General features: G+C 45.3%; 2 protein-coding genes across 3 annotated transcripts in view; one reads left to right on the top strand and one right to left on the bottom strand.

The window, feature by feature from the left end:
- The window catches only part of LOC149467137 (UPF0462 protein C4orf33 homolog), a 68,363-nt gene extending 58,515 nt beyond the window's left edge, over positions 1-9,848 (bottom strand). Inside the window, exon 1 of one of the 2 annotated variants that reach the window (XM_089672203.1) lies at positions 9,610-9,848. The gene's annotated coding sequence lies outside the window, so the exon portion shown is untranslated. Of the gene's footprint in view, positions 1-9,596 lie in introns of both variants that reach the window. The other variant, XM_089672202.1, reaches the window with a different exon arrangement.
- A 223-nt stretch (positions 9,849-10,071) lies between these two features.
- Positions 10,072-17,836, top strand: part of SCLT1 (sodium channel and clathrin linker 1) — a 295,900-nt gene continuing 288,135 nt past the window's right edge. The window contains exon 1 of the mRNA XM_089672201.1: positions 10,072-10,178. The gene's annotated coding sequence lies outside the window, so the exon portion shown is untranslated. The remainder of the gene's footprint in view (positions 10,179-17,836) is intronic.

Raw genomic sequence — 17,836 nt, 5'->3', positions numbered from 1 at the left:
TCCGTTACACACAGCAGGTAAGTATAGACATTTTTCTTAAAAATAAGCCTGTAGAAATCACTTTAAATTTTGAACTGGCAAGTATCTGCAACCAATCTATAGTTTCTTTATTCCATAAAAAAGGGGACAAGGTTAGGCAGAGCCAACCTGAAAAGTCACAGTGGGTCTCATTTTTGAGAAGTAGCTCTCTCATTAGCCAAGGTTCTTGTTGCCTTGATTTGCCTAATTATGTTTAGTAGGATATTAAAGTGCCCATTCACATATATGCAGACTGGATGCACTTTGAACTGTATCCAATCCACATGAAATGTGAAAAAACATTGCACCGGTGCACTGGCGGTGCAGATTCAGTATGGGTTTTAAAAAGAGTCGTGTACAATTTTTGAGCAGTGAGGTCTGGTTCAGGTGCGGATTACAGGCTATTGACTTCTTTGAGAACAGTTTCTAAACCACATGAACAAGATCCTCAGCTAATCCTGTTCTGAACCTGATCTAAACCTGTGGAACAACTACTATATCAATTAGCTGTGAACCTGAGCTTCAATCCGCACCGCACATATGTAAATCAGCACTAAGACAATACAAGGGGACATTTATCAAGCATATTGGCAACACAATTAGTTGCACATCAGGCTGTGTCTCATGCAGCAAAGTCTCTGTGACAGGTATACAGACCTCTGCATCTGTACTCCTGGGCAGCCAAGTGGGTTACTTTTAAGTCATAAATTCCTCCTTTGGCTGCCCTCATGTGCAACTGACTGAAACCTGCCCCTGACCTCTTCCTAATTATGTGGCTGTTTAGTAGGGAAATCTCTTATCTTTAGAAATAAATTTGTCTTTAAACTGGTGCTCCTGGCTACCCAGGAATACAGATACATAGGTCTGTAAATCCACTGCAGACTTTGCAGGAGACAGTGTGATTAGCGGATAATTGTGTTCCTAATTTGCATGATAAATGTCCTCCAGTGTGTTGTACTGAGGTCTCGGGTTATATTTAGTTTTGGGTGGACTTACTTTTACGGTTTTATGGTTGTTTGTCCTTTGTAGCAGATTTAGACACTGTTTTGTCTGAATCTCTCTAAAACAAGAAGCAAAAAAAAAATACAATATTGTCTCAAGAAGAGAAATCTGAAATAACTGCACGGTACATGATACGAATGATACAAAGCTCATTACCATGCTAGAGCTGTGCTTTAGCTAAGGCTGGTTTGGTTCTACAAAGTTCTCTCTGACTGAGAAGAATTTAAAATGATGGATTTAAGTGAGTAGTCTGGTTCATGAATGATAGATGGATCAATAATAGGAGAAAGCAAAGAAGTAACGAATGTCTTTGATATGCTTAGGCTAGCAATTAAAATGCTATATTAGGATACTAAAGGTCAGTGAGGAAAGGCAGTGTTAATTTATAAGGGAACATGCAACTCACTGAGAGTAACACTTTGTAATAACTCACTTAGAGTGGAGCTATAGGCAAAACTTAAAGCTCTACTCTATAACTTTAACAAAACTCTCAATGGGCTCAATTCACTAAAGAATATTTCATGAAAAAACTGAATAACGTGACATTTTTTTCCAATTATCTCATGCGATGCTAAATATGTCAATTAAATAAGTAGTGGTCCAGGTATGAGTTATTTAAAGTTGGAGTAAACCCACTTTATTTTTACCTACAGGTAAAGCATATAATAAAGCTTACATGTAGGTAAAATTAATATCTCCTAAATGTGCACATTTAGGAGATATTCGGGTGGAGCATGCGCTCTGCAAACGGCATACCTGTGCCGTTCCTTTAGACCAATGTGCCATCACCCTTGATTCCCGTTCACGGAGTGATGTCATCGTGGCTCAGCCAGTCAGATGACCAAAGCTCGCAAACCCGGAAGGAAGACCAGGTGAAGATGGAAGCCATTACAGCAATGATACCATGCTGCTGGAGGGCTTTGTTTTACAAACTACTTTTTTGGGTCAGTTCTCTCAACAGTAATACATAGAAACCTAAATATGGAAAAACATAGAATTATTGGGGTTTATTTACTTAAAGAATAACTAAAGGCAAAAGCTTTTTTTACTTTTGGACAGAGAGGAATTAGAACCAGTCAGGTTTTTATTGCTGTCCGTGTCCCATTAGGAAGATTCACCTTCTCTATTTGTCCTGTTTACCATAATAATTGAAAGTGAAAGTAAAAGAAAATACGAAATGTTGGGTTGTTCTCAGAAAAGTAACAGCGGGGAAATCTTCCAAAGATTACAGGCACTGTACACCTGTCCAGCACATTCTTCAGAACAACATTTTTCCTCAGTGCACTTTCTTGTCCATCGGTGGAATGTGGGGCAGAACTATAAGGACTGGACTGTAGTCCTCATATGTCTGTAGAATACAGTCTGCCTGGACCCCATCCTTGCCAGCGTTGGGGCTTCCTGCATCTGTTATATCACTGCTTGTTTAGAGCCTCTCTGGTCTTACGCTTCACCTAACAGCATTATGTCTCCCTGGCCATTCCTCTACACATCAGTGTCCCCTGCCTTATGTACGCCCTGTAGTCTCAGATTCCACCACTGCCACCAGAATGTGACGATTGTACTCTCTGCCTCATCCTTTGAAGAGATTTTCCAGCTCACAGAATAACAATCTAAGTGCCAGCAGACCGAGTATGATCATCACTGGGGTTGGTTAACGTCACAGTTAGCCCTTTCTACACACAAACAGTAGTGGCCACCATCACTTGTATTAAAGGAAACACTCACCATTCACCTGCTGTAGCAATTCTGAACTTTATGAAATATCTCAGACACTTACCACCACGTCCAGACAGGCATGTACAGAGTTTAACATATAGTAGCCCTTACAGCAGAGAGGATTCTTTAATGTTTAGTTGGAACATTCCATGTAATGGTTTTAAAATATGGTTTTAATGAAAGAAGAGGGAAAATGGTGAAAGAATCTATTTACAGAAAATACACTGCTCAAAAAAATTAAAGGAACACTTTGAAAACACATGAGATCTCAGTGGGGAAAAATATCATGCTGGATGTCTATACTGATATGGACTGGGTAATGTGTTAGGAACGTAAGAATGCCCCATAGTCTGATGGAAATGAAAATTATCAACACACAGAGGACTGAATTCAAAGACACTCCGAAAATCAAAGTGAAAAAACGATGCAGCAGGCTAGTCCATTTTGCTGAAAATTTGTATGGCTCCCACGTGCTTGTATGCATGTCTGACAATGTCAAGGCATGCTCCTAATGAGACAATGGTTGGCGTCCTGGAGTATTTCCTCCTAGATCTGGACCAGAGCATCACTGAGCTCCTGGATAGTCTGAGGTGCAACCTGGCGTCGTCGGATGGACTGAAACATGATATCCCAGAGGTGTTCTATTGGATTTAGGTCAGGCGACCATGGGGGCCATTCAATGTATCAATTCCTTCATCCTCCAGGAACTGCTTGCATACTCTCGCCCCATGTGGCCGGGCATTGTCGTTCACCAGGGGGAACCCCAGGATCCACTGCACCAGCATAGGATCTGACAATGGGTCCAAGGATTTCATCCCAATCCCTAATGGCAGTCAGGGTACCATTGTCTAGCCTGTAGAGGTCTGTGCATCCTTCCATGTATATGCCACTCCAGAACATCATTGACTCACCACCAAAACGGTCATGCTGAACGATGTTACAGATAACATAACATTCTCCACGGCTTCTCCAGACCCTTTCACATCTGTCACATGTGCTCAAGGTGAATCTGCTCTCATCTGTAAAAAGCACAGGGCATCATTGGCAGACCTGCCAATTCTGGTGTTAAATGGCAAATGCCAATCGAGATCAATGGTACCGGGCAGTGAACACAGGGCTGTCAAGGATGTTGGGCCCTCAGACTACCCTCATGAAGTCTGTTTCTGATTGTTTGGTCAGAGAAATTCACACCAGTGGCCTGCTGGAGGTCATTTTATAGAGCTCTGGAAGTGTTCATCCTTTCCCTCCTTGCACAAAAGAGGCAGATACTGGTCCTGCTGATGGTTTAAGGATCTTCTATGGACCTGCCCAGCTCTCCTAGAGTAACTGCCTGTCTCCTTGAATCTCCTCCATACTCTTGAGACTGTGCTGGGAGACACAGTAAACCTTCTAGCAATGGCACGTATTGATGTGCCATCCTGGAGGAGTTGGACTGCCTGTGCAACCTCTGTAGGGTCCAGGTATTGCCTCACGCTTCCAGTAGTGACACTGACCCTAGCCAAATGCAAAACTAGTGAAAAACAGTCAGAAAAGATGAGTAGGGAAACAACTGTCAGTTGCCTCTACCTGTAAAGCCATTCCTGTTTTGGGGGTTGTCTCATTGTTGCCCATCTAGAACACCTGTTCTTAATTTAATTAACAACCCCCTCTGTTATTTAACTGACCAGATCGATATCCCAGAAGTTCAATTGACTTGATGCTATACTCTGATTAAAAAGTGTTCCTTTCATTTCTTTGAGAAGTGAATATTAGCAAAAGACATCAGTAAAAAAAAAAAAAGGGGGGGGAATTAAAAAATGTAAGGTCCTCAGCAATGAGCCATTGAGCCGATTCCCAAAGCATTTACAGACATGACATAACCAATCAAATGGTCAGAAAGGTATGTCAACAGCGTGTTGAAGAGTTTTTTGCCTTATGGATACTCTCTGTGTCAATTCTTTTAATCATATCAATATTTGCACTTGACAAGGTGTTATAGTCTGACAACTAATATATTTAAATTATGATTTCCAGACACCAAGCGTGCTATGGATCTTATGAATTTTTTCCCCTGGGGTGTAATGTGCCCCATTCACCTGCTGTACATTGCAGCCTAGGGATGTTTGATATCCGATTGCCATATTCATTGTCTTAACCACCTCAAAGAAGCTGGAGAGCACACCTCCTGTGTGTATAATATACATATGTACTGTAGCCCCATTCCTTGTCCTGCCCATCTCTGATAAGTTGAAGCACACCCATCCTGTGGGTGTACTATACATGTGTACCACAATTATTGTCCGGTCCACTTCACATTCTCCCTGCCTCCCAGCAGGGCTGACCACAGAGTGCAAGTGCCAAGTATACATAATGCACAGAGTGCAGGGGTCAGGAGTTCGTAATACACAGAGTGCAAGAATCAGTAGTATATATTGTACTGAGTGGAGGGGTCAGGAGTAAATAACACACAAAATTAAGAGGCCAGGAGTACATATTGCACCTCCATCATTTGTAGCCAGAGCACACCCCCTAATGTGTGTATAATATGTATAGGTACCCCAATCTTTTTCCTGCCCATCTCAGATAAACTGAAACACACTCCCCTTGCCATGAGTATTTGTTGTCTGCAGAATGCAGGGGTCAAGAATACATAACAGAGTGAAAGGGTCAGTAGTATACAAAATTTACAGATTGCATGGGGTAAGTAGTACACAGGATACAGGGTGCATGCGTAAAGAGTATGTAATATCCAGGTAGAGGGGTCAGACGTATAAAACATGCTGTGTGCAGGTTTCAGGAGTATGTAATGTATAGAAGCCAGGTCAGGACTATATATAATGCACACAATTAGGAGGTCAGGAGTATGTCCTGCCCATCTGAAAGCCAGAGCACACCCCTACTGTGTATACAAGATGCATAAGTACCCCCCCTACACACCATTGTCCTACTCACCTCAGATTACACTACCTAAAGTATGGAGTAACCAAGTGGTTACCATGTGCAAGATACAGTTCAAATAAGAAACCGTTGAAAAATTATTTCAAACATTTTGCATTTTAAGTCATCTAAAAGTACAAGAAACATGTGGTGTGGATTTTTCAACTATGAATAAAAAAGTAACGATATGCACTATGGAAATCTCTGCAAATAAAAGGAATCTCTTGGGGACCCCCAGGTAAACAGAACTATTGTCCCTTTGGCAGAGGCGTCCCTAGGGTAGGTGTCACCCGGTGCGGCAACACTTGGTGACACCCCCTCCGACAATCCCCGCAGAATGGATCGGATCTGCGGATTGAGCATAATGGATCGGACTCTGATCCATTATGCTCAATCCGCAAATCCGATGCATCCTGCGGCGATCATCGGCTTTCTTTGCAACTTACCTTTTCTTGGAGCGGGTCCGGTGTCACCCCGTATAGGTTGCATGCTGACGAGGGAAGGACACTTTTACCCCCTTCCTGCCCAGGCCATTTTTCAGGTTTCAGCGCTCTCACACTTTGAATGACAATTGCGCGGTCATACAACACTGTACCCAAACTAAAATGTTATCATTTTCTTTGCACAACTAGAGCTTTCTTTTGGTGGTATTTAATCACCACTGGGGTTTTTATTTTTTGCTAACAAAAAAAGACCGAAAATGTTGAAAAAAAAACAAAACATGTTTTTGTTTGTTTCTGTTATAAAAGTTTGCAAATAAATAATTGTTCTTCATAAATTTAGGCCAAAATGTATTCTGCTACGTATTTGGTGAAAATAACCCAAATTAGGATGTATTTTTTAGTTTGTAGGAAAGTTATGGAGTTCACAAACTATGGTATAGATCAATTCTGAAGTACTGACGGCCAATCTAATTTCTTGAGGTCCAAAAATGTCAGAATAGTACAGATATCCTCCAAATAACCCCTTTTTGCAAAGTAGATAGTCTGACGTACTTCATAAGTGGCATGGCGAGTTTTTTGAAGTTGTAATTTTTTTGTCATAATTTTTTGGAAAATGAAAAAAATTCTTTTCACCATTTTTTTTTTTTTTTTTTTACATACTGTCACCAGTGCAGTACAGCATCATTTAACTGGCATGGAGGTGATCAGGGACACTGACTGGTGACAGCACAAAAAAAAAAAATAAAATTATAATTTTTTTAAATTTTTATTAGTTTTAATTTGTTGGACATGCATTTCTTTTGATTTTTTTCTTGCTATTCTGTCTCTCAGTGTTACAATACACCTACCATTCAATTTTTAGACTGACCATTTCTTTGTGAGTGGGCAAACATTCAAAATCAGCAAGGGATCAAATACTTATTTCCTTCACTGTATCTGTGCGATTTCAAGTTGCAGCAACTTCAAAGTAGTTACTATTACTACTTTGGTCTGACTTTAATGTGACTTGAGGGCCATAGACTTCAATGTAAACCCTCCAAAGTTGCATAAACGTCTTGCTTTAATGTTGTACATACGATTTGTGTGCGGCTTTTTACAGCACAATCATCCTTGGTCAAAGCCAGTCGCACTTGTCCAAAGTTGCATTAAACTCACATCAAGTTGCACGATTTTGAAGTTGCACAAGTGTGAATGGACCCTTAGCTGTGAAACCTGAGCTTCAATCTGCACCGCACATGTGTGAATCAAGGGTGACCGTTTTATTAGGGTTTCCAGACTGGAATGGTGGATTGGGCTAATACACATGAGAGGGCCTATATCTGTCCTGGTCTGAAAAGAAGGCTCCGGCATCAGTTAACAGTTGTGTATTGCACCAGAGGCTTTCTTGGGGGGGGGTGAAGAGATTCACTAGCACGTGTTACAAACTGTCACGGCTGAGTCTGAACAACATGGCATCCATGCCCTTCCACACAGCTTTGTCAGGGCTCAGTACGCGTACCCATTACAAGGGGTACATATCGCACCGAGTGCAAGAATCAGGAGTATGTAAGGCAGTGAGTGCATGAGTATGTATTGCATCTAGAGCACAAATCAGGAGTACATAATGCACAGTGTGCAGGGGTCATATGTAAGTGCAGGGGTCAGAAGTATGTAACACAGCTAGTGCAAGAGTCAGGAGTACATATCGCAACAAGGGCAAAAGTCAGGAGAGCATATGACACTGAGCACAAGAGTCAGGAGTACATAACGCAGTGAGTGCAAGAGTACGTATCACACAAGTACATATCGCACTGAGTGAACAAGTCAGGAGTACGTAATGCACAGCGTGCAGGGATCAGGTGTATGTAACCCGCAGGAATGTAGGGGTCAGGAGTATGTAATGCACTTAGTGCAAAAGTCACATGTATGTATCACATCTAGCACAAGAGTCAAAAGTATGTATCATACGGAGTGCAAGAGGATGTATCACATTGAGTGCAAGAGTCAGGAGTATGTATTGCACTGAGGTCAGGAATACCTAAGGCTGTGAGCACACAAGTACGTATCACACTGAGCAGACAAGTCAGGAGTGCATAAAGTGCAGGGATCATGTGTATGTAAAACGCTGAGTGGAGGGGTCAGAATTATGAAACGCAACTAGCACAAGAGTCAGGAGGACGCATCACACCAAGCGCAAGAGTCAGGAGTATGTAAGGCAGCGAGTACAAGAGTATGTATGTATCAGACCGAGCGCACAAGTCAGGACTAAGCATCGCACCGATTGCAAGAGTCATGAGTACCTAATGCACAGAGTGCAGGGATCATGTGTATATAGCCTGTTGAGTGCAGACATCAGAAGTATGTAATGCACCTAGTGCAAGAGTCAGGTGTACATAAGGCAATGAGTGCAAGAGTAGGTATTGCACCGAACCCAAGCGTCAGGAGCGCGGATCGCATCGAGCCCAAGCATCAGGAGCGCGGATCGCATCCAGCCCAAGCGTCAGGAGCGCGGATCGCATCCAGCCCAAGCGTCAGGAGCGCGGATCGCATCCAGCCCAAGAGTCAGGAGCGCGGATCGCATCCAGCCCAAGAGTCAGGAGCGCGGATCGCATCCAGCCCAAGAGTCAGGAGCGCGGATCGCATCCAGCCCAAGAGTCAGGAGCGCGGATCGCATCCAGCCCAAGAGTCAGGAGCGCGGATCGCATCCAGCCCAAGAGTCAGGAGCGCGGATCGCATCCAGCCCAAGAGTCAGGAGCGCGGATCGCATCCAGCCCAAGAGTCAGGAGCGCGGATCGCATCCAGCCCAAGAGTCAGGAGCGCGGATCGCATCCAGCCCAAGAGTCAGGAGCGCGGATCGCATCCAGCCCAAGAGTCAGGAGCGCGGATCGCATCCAGCCCAAGAGTCAGGAGCGCGGATCGCATCCAGCCCAAGAGTCAGGAGCGCGGATCGCATCCAGCCCAAGAGTCAGGAGCGCGGATCGCATCAAGCCCAAGAGTCAGGAGCGCGGATCGCATCCAGCCCAAGAGTCAGGAGCGCGGATCGCATCAAGCGCAAGAGTCAGGAGCGCGGATCGCATCAAGCGCAAGAGTCAGGAGCGCGGATCGCATCAAGCCCAAGCGTCAGGAGCGCGGATCGCATCAAGCCCAAGCGTCAGGAGCGCGGATCGCATCAAGCCCAAGCGTCAGGAGCGCGGATCGCATCAAGCGCAAGAGTCAGGAGCGCGGATCGCATCAAGCCCAAGCGTCAGGAGCGCGGATCGCATCAAGCGCAAGAGTCAGGAGCGCGGATCGCATCAAGCGCAAGAGTCAGGAGCGCGGATCGCATCAAGCGCAAGAGTCAGGAGCGCGGATCGCATCAAGCGCAAGAGTCAGGAGCGCGGATCGCATGCAAGTGTCTGTCCGTAGTGCAGGAAGCAAGAGTAGACAAGGCAAAGAGTGCAGGGGTCAGAAGTATACAATACATAACAGGGCATAGAGAGTTTATGTCTGATCAGTCGTGAATGTGGAAAAGGGATTACTCACTGTCTTGTCTCACCCAGTCTGGCTCAGGTAAGGTAGGTACCGGCTGCACTGAAGTACGGCTGACCCTTTGTCAGTATCAGGCTGTCACAAGTTCCCTTTCCATGTCACCTCCCGCCGTATACATTCCCCGCCCCTCCACAGCACAGTAAGCAATGCACTGCTATGATATGCTGAGGAGGGGTGAAGTCTGGCTGGCACTGCTGTAGCACCCACAACTACTTTCACTGTGGATAGAGACGAGTCAGCAGACGTCCGTGACCGGGCTTGAAACAAGCGCCTCCTAGAAACACCGACCCTTAACCTGCCGCCCTTACTAACATACCAGGTCCCCTGCCAGGTAAAGTCCTACACACTGCCAATAGGCGCCTCCGACCAATCACAGCTCTCTTGTGGCAGAGAGGCGGACACAGGAAGACTTGTCCAGCCATTGGCGGTTTTGAAAGGGCCGTTTTTACTGGTTGATGGGATGTAGGAAGTGTATGGTTACCATAGAAGCCGCATTCATTTTCCGGTGTCAGTTTTTGTCGGTTACACGGGGGACAACAGAGCAGGGAACCGGCTGACAGACATTACAACTGATAGGTAGTATGCCGTTTACTCTGTTCATGTATAACGTGTAGGCTTGTGACTGTGTAAGCATACATAGATATATATACAGGGGTATACTTCCCATTTATTCTCCCCTACATATAACCTATGGGGTAATGACTGAGACATGTACATGGTGACATCTCAGGCCCCATCCTGCACTCCTCATTTCTTGAATGGGCAAAGAAATACATAATGCTGTGTGGAAGAAACACTGAGCTGCGTGTTGTAGAGTGGATGGTGATGTTTGTTATCTTTCATAAATCAGCTTCACAGTGAATGTGTGCGACTTCTCAGTATTATGTCATGCCCATGATAACAGAGACCTAGAATTACACCCGGCATACAGGACAGGAGAAGTGCTGCTGTGCAGAGTCCATACATACAGATTAAGTACCGATACCGAGAATTACACCCGGCATACAGGACAGGAGAAGTGCTGCTGTGCAGAGTCCAAACATAAAGAATAAGTACAGATACCAAGAATTACACCCGGCATACAGGACAGGAGAAGTGCTGCTGTGCAGAGTCCAAACATAAAGAATAAGTACAGATACCAAGAATTACACCCGGCATACAGGACAGGAGAAGTGCCACTGTGCAGAGTCCATACATACAGATTAAGTACCGATACCGGGAATTACACCCGGCATACAGGACAGGAGAAGTGCTGCTGTGCAGAGTCCATACATACAGATTAAGTACCGATACCGGGAATTACACCCGGCATACAGGACAGGAGAAGTGCTGCTGTGCAGAGTCCATACATACAGATTAAGTACCGATACCGGGAATTACACCCTGCATACAGGACAGGAGAAGTGCTGCTGTGCAGAGTCCAAACATAAAGAATAAGTACAGATACCGAGAATTACACCGGGCATACAGGACAGGAGAAGTGCCACTGTGCAGAGCCCATACATACAGAATAAGAACCGATACCGAGAATTACACCCGGCATACAGGACAGGAGACGTGGGACTGCGCAGAGTCCATACATACAGAATAAGTACAGATACCGAGAATTACACCCGGCATACAGGACTGGAGACGTGGGACTGCGCAGAGTCCATACATACAGAATAAGTACAGATACCGAGAATTACACCCGGCATACAGGACAGGAGAAGTGCCACTGTGCAAAGCCCATACATACAGAATAAGTACAGATACCGAGAATTACACCCGGCATACAGGACTGGAGACGTGGGACTGTGCAGAGACCATACATACAGAATAAGTACAGATACCAAGAATTACACCCGGCATACAGGACAGGAGAAGTGCCACTGTGCAGGGTCCATACATACAGAATAAGTACAGATACCGAGAATTACACCCGGCATACAGGACAGGAGAATTGCCACTGTGCATTCCATACATACAGAATAAGTACAGATACCGAGAATTACACCCGGCATACAGGACGGGAGAATTGCCACTGTGCATTCCATACATACAGAATAAGTACAGATACCGAGAATTACACCCGGCATACAGGACAAGAAAAGTGCTACTGTGCAGAGTCCATACATACAGAATAAGAAAAGATACTGATAATTTCACTCGGCATACAGGACAAGAGAATTGCTACTGTGCAGAGTCCATGCATACAGAATAAAAGCAGATACTGAGAATTACAGCCGGCATGCAGGACAAAAGTGGTACTGTACAGAGTCCATACATACAGAATAAGAACAGATAACGAGAATTATACCCAGCATACAGGATAAGAGAATTACTACTGTGCAGAGTCCATACATACAGAATAAGGACAGATACCGAGAATTACACCCGGCATACAGGACTAGAAAAATGGAACTGTGCAGAGTCCATACATACAGAATAAAAGCACATACCGATAATTACATCCAGCATACAGGACAAGAGAAAGAAATGGTACTGTGCAAAGTCCATACATACAGAATAAGAACCGATACCATGAATTACAACTGGCACACAGGAAAAAAAGAAATGGTGCTGTGCAGAGTCCATACATACAGAATGAGAACAGATACCGAGAATTACACCCGGCATACGGGACAGGAGAAGTGGGACTCTGCAGAGCCTGTGGCTTCCTGTGGAACAGCTGCAGGCTGTGTGGTGCTGACCTCCTCTGATGTCTGTTACTAGCCCAGGGTTGGGCTGCTCTGGGCTGGGATTCCTCCCAGGAGAGTCCTGTGCTTCTCGGCCTACACATGGAGATCCAGGTGAAGCTGTGGTTGGTGGTGAAGCAGGAAGACGGAGTTCGGGGAATGGGAAGCAGATGGCAGAGACTATAAGTAGACGTGGGAATGTTGGTGATGGAAAGTCCAGTATGAGAAGTTCTGATAATACAGCTAAGATGAAGTCGGTCCAGCAGTATGATGTCTTTCAGTAAAATGTGAGTTCTGGGAGTGCAGCTCAAGGCAGTCTGCCATTGCAGCCACAGCAAGCCCAGCAGAGCAGAGCCCATTCAGTTCAGTCAGTCCAGCAATGTAATGTTGTCCAAGCCATGGATGTCCAACTCCATATAGTCCGCCATTACAGGCACAGCAAGCTCAGGAGAGCAAAGCCCATGCTGTGCAGAGCGGAGCCCATACAGTTCATACGGCTCAGAAAAATGATATTGTCACCCAGCACAGTCCAAGCCATGGAGGTCCAACTCCATGCAGTCCACCATTACAACCACAGCAAGCCCAGCAGAGCCCATGTTGTACAGAGCGGGGCCCATGCCGTGCAGAGCGGAGCCCAAACAGTTCATACGGCTCAGAAAAGTGATATTGTCACCCAGCACAGTCCAAGCCATGGAGGTCCAACTCCATGCAGTCCATTACAACCACAGCAAGCCCAGCAGAGCCCATGTTGTGCAGAGCGGGGCCCATGCCGTGCAGAGCGGAGCCCTAACAGTTCATACGGCTCAGCAATGTAATGTCACCCAGCACAATCTAAGCCGTGGAGGTCCAACTCCATGCAGTCAGCCATTACAGGCACAGCAAGCCAAGCAGAGCCCATGCTCATACGGCTCAGAAAAGTGATATTGTCACCCAGCACACTCCAAGCTCTGGAAGTGCAACTCAAGGCAGTCAGCCATTACTACTAAAACAAGCCCAGCAGAGCGGAGCCCATGCCGCACGGAGCACAGCCCAGGCTGTTCAGAGCGGGGCCCATACAGTTCAGAGCGGAGCAGAGGCATCTGTCACTCCCAGTACTCCATGCACATATGCAAGGACTTTGCTGGAGCAGAAAACTATGAAGGAGAACTTACAGCAGTGTGTAATGGTGGGCAGTAGCCAGGAACGCTCATCACGCTCCAAACTCCAGCAGAATAGAGATGATGGCGGCAAGAGAAAAGACAGTGAGTAACCCTCCACAATCTGCCCCGGCAAGTCCTTCTACACCCAGCAAAGACCCTCAGCCCAGTACTGCTGATGGGGATCACAATTTTAAACGTCCTGCAGATATGAAGCAGGAAGGGTTAAAGTAGTCACCTGTGCTGCTCCTGGCCAATAAGATTCCTTCTCTGGTGAAGAGAATGGAGACCCTGAGGAAGACCAAGGCTAAGATCCAGAAACAGATTGACTCTGTCTACAGACTCAAGGCTGCCAACCCCAAAAAAGAAATCCTATTTGACGGCAAACTAAACTCCCTGGCCATTGAACTGGCTGGTATATCAAAGGACATTAATGCTGTTCTGGAAGAACTGGGACCAGTTGGGGCGGTGTCCCGGAATCGTGATCGGTTTGAAGTGCAGTTAAGTGGAAGGGCTCAATCTTCTTCAGAGTCAGGCTCCGGGGAACTGGTTCAACGCATGCTGCAAAAAATGTGCTTCCTGAAAGAAAGACTCTGAGGGACAGTGAGGAACATCACAAGCCTGGAGCTGATTTATCTGCTGGACGTCCAGCTCTGGAGGATAGCGGGAGCATCAGTTCATCCCAGCAGACTTTCACAGTACAGGAAACCCAAAGAAGCTACATGGTGGACTCCCAGCACATGGATCATGTGAACAGTGTTGCTACCCCCAATTCACATGGTGGGATCAATGCTGGGGAGACTGGTTTTCATGATGGGGTAACTGGTATTGATGTGGATGAGGCTGGTGATGCTAGTGGTGATGTGATGGTCAGTGCTAATATCACTAATGTTGATGTAGGAGTTTCTGATGTCACTAATACTGATGTAGGTATGTCTGAGTGGGGTCATGACCAGTCTGAGGACTCTGAGAATGTGGCAATGGAGGAGTCAGTTCAGAATAACCCTCATGACTTCCCCCCCCTTTGGTTGAGCCGACACCTGCGTCACAACGGAATGGTGGTCCATCTGGTCATGTCCCTCCTCAGAATGCCTGGAGTCGTGGGGGCCCCTTCGTTTTCCAACAGTACCAGTTATACTGGTCAGGCCTTTAAGAGGAGGAACATGGTCAGGTTCAAGCATAGGGCTTCCAGAGAAGAGCAATCTGATAGTAGGTTTGTAGTTAGGGAGTTGCTGTGTCAGCAGATGGGGTTTGTACCCGCACTGACAGCCTCGGGCAGGCAGACAGTGTTCAGTGGGCTGAGGGGCAGCGGTTGGCTGTGCCCTTTTCATTTGTTTCAGTTCCTGCCTCTGTGGAGAACATTCCCGGTCAGAAGAGAAGGAATAGGAAAGACAAGGCTACCCCTAAACCTGAAAGTGAATGAACCCTAGTGCAGAAGTCAGCTAAAAAAGTGAGAAGGGCACCAGAAGTCGGTATGATGTCTTATCAGAGTCGGATGCCGACTCCTGTGTTCTAGAGGCCCAACTGGAGCAAGAATTTAAAAAAGAGGAAAGGGAATATGTGGCTGGCTCAGGAGATGACTTGCCCTCTAAGAGGCGGCCGCCCCCTTCTCCTGTATCTGCAGAATCTGATATGGAAACTGGTAGTTGGCAGAGTGACTCATATTCTGATTTATAATGATGGGGGCTTTATTTTTATCCTCTTTGCTGTGATGGCAGGTTTTCTCTAAACATTGTTTCCAGCAATGTAAACATCATAAAGAACAGAAGGACTTGGCACGCAGTTTTTGAACACCTTAGGTACCTAGACGCTGATGTCTATTTTTTACAAGAGACGCACCTAACATCTGTCAGTTATTTTGCAAACCGGTTTAAGTGATGTGTTTGCACAGAATGGCAGGAAGCCAGGCTTCACCTTCTCTTATGGTAATATTAAGAGCAGACTAGATATGGCATTACTGTAGAAAGTCCTATAGAATTGGTGATCAAAATGAGTGAAAAGTTGGTACCTTATTCGGATCATGTGACCCTATGCTTTTGCCTGGGAACTTGTAGGCATTCTGATATGGGTAGGGGGCTATGGAGGCTCAACTCCAATCTTTTAGAAGATGAATCAGTTCACCAACAAGTACAAATTCTCCTGCAACACCATGCAGAGAGACTAGACTTCTATAACTCTACTGTGGATTGATGGGAGGATGTTAAAAAAGAAATCTCTTCTCTCTTGAAGAAGCCGTCACAAAAGTGGGGAAAAGTAAATATAGCCATTATTTCAGGCTGCGGAAAAAGCTGGAGCCCCTTTATTCAGGTGGGGTGGAGGCAGGGAAGAAAATTGATCAAATAAAATCCGAGATAAGTCACTATCAGTATAGCAGATGGAACTCCGTGATATTTGAACAAGATTATGGATTATGACAAGATTATGGATCCCAGAGGGAGAATTGTCGGGATAAGGCTGATAAAAAGTTGATACCAGGCGACTCAGGGCCTTTTTCAGGAGTCTCAGAAGGGAATTCTTGGAGTTTTAGGATCATACTATGTTGACTTGTTTCAGGAAAAGGGTTTTCATAAGAAGAAGATGAAACCGTTCTTAGAGGCGGTTCAAGGTCCTGATATTGACAATTTAGACTTCTCCCTTTTGACAGTAGACATAATGGTGGAGGAGGTTAGGGAGGCTATTAATAAATTATGTTAGAAGAAGGCACTAGGACCTGATGGCATTACAGCTGAGTTTTATAAGAAATTTAAAGAGTTCTTGGCTCTGATTCTGGTGGATGTGTTTAAAAGTAAAAGTATCATCTTTAATTCTGCTATTTAAGTGTAAAGAGTTTAGTGACATCAAGAACTGGAGATCTATTGCCCTCTTGAATGAGGACAGGAAGATTCTGGCAGAGATTCTATTTTCAATATTGTATTGTTTTTCTCCTGCACTATTGTCAGTATGGCACAGTAAAAGGGCAGAATATTTCTGGTGCTGTCATATCCTTTAGGGAAGCATTTGAGAGGTGTAAGGTTCTTGTGTGAGTAAAGTATGTTGTGAGTTTAGACCAAGCAAAAGCCTTCGACAGGATTGACCATGGGTATCTGTGGGTGATTTTGTTAAAGTTCGGTATCCCAAGGTCATTTGTTGATTGACTAAGAACTTTATATCAGAAGCCTGAGAGCTTCCCTCTCATCAATGGGTGGTAGGGTGGCAATTTTGGGGTTGAGGCGAGGATGAGGCAGTGTTGCCCCTTGAGTCGCCTCTTGTATATTTTTGCCATCGATCCTTTTGAGATCACTACAGGAGTGTGGATTTCAAGGAGTACCTGTGCCCCATGCCTCAGCCCTATCTGTAGTCCCCTATGTGGATGACGTCACTGTAGTGGTTTCTGCTCCTCATGAGGCCCAGATCTTAGCAGCTGCCATTCGAACTCACTCTGAGGACTCTAGGTCTCTTGTCAACCTTGAGAAGAGTGAAGCTCTCTGGACACTGCATGGTGATCCAGATTTTGATCTGCCCCAATTTACAAAAGCCTCAAGTTATCTTAAGATCTTAGGGGTTAAGTTTGGTAGGGAAGATAATGCCAGGCAAAATTGGGAGGAGAAATTGGATGCTGGAAATGCAAAGGTTCAGCGATGGAAGAATTGCAAGCTGACCTACAGAGAAAGGGTCACAATGTTTATTACAGGTGCTTTTATAGCGCCGTCAATTTACCCAGTGCTTTACATATATATTGTACATTCACATCAGTCCCTAACTTTCATACATACACATACTAGGGCCAATTTGGACAGGATCCAATTAACTTACCGGCATGTCTTTGAAGTGTGGGAGGAAACTGGAGTACCCGGAGGAAACCCATGCAGGCACAGGGAGAACATGCAAACTCCAGGCAGGTGGTGCTGTGATTGGGATTCGAAGCAACGACCCTAGTACTGCCAGGCTGAAGTGCTATCCATTTAGCCACTATGCTATTGAAGACTTACATGGTTCCTATCTTTCTGTATGTCTCTATGGTTTTTACTTTGCAAGAATCTTTCTCTGCTAGACCCTACAGTCTGTTTTTTCAGCTCTTCTGGGGGAATAGACTGAACCAAATAAAAAGGGGGTTACTTACCTGCAGACGAAGGAGGGTAGGTTGAATATGATAAACCATAAGGTGTTTTTTGATTCTTTGTTTCTGAAAGTTAATTTTGGTTGCTTAGACTCCAGTGGTGGTCCTCTGTGGGTAAGTAGTGTTAGAACCTTGATACTGCCTTGTGCAAAGTCTTGGATGTGAGGTGGTTCTCTCAAGAGGAAGAGATGTACTCAGGGTTGCCTCCCACCATATCTGGACTCACCTCTGAAGTCTCAGGAGGTGGAAAATTGAAAAGTCCTACCTTGAAAGTAGCCCAAGGAAATTTTTATATCATAGGATCTGTAGGACTTTCTTCTGATC

Source organism: Staurois parvus, unplaced genomic scaffold (assembly GCF_062004578.1).
Source record: "Staurois parvus isolate SC_StPar_1 unplaced genomic scaffold, SC_StPar_1.0 ptg000122l, whole genome shotgun sequence".
Lineage (NCBI taxonomy): Eukaryota > Metazoa > Chordata > Amphibia > Anura > Ranidae > Staurois > Staurois parvus.
This window is presented reverse-complemented; position numbering and strand designations above follow the sequence as displayed.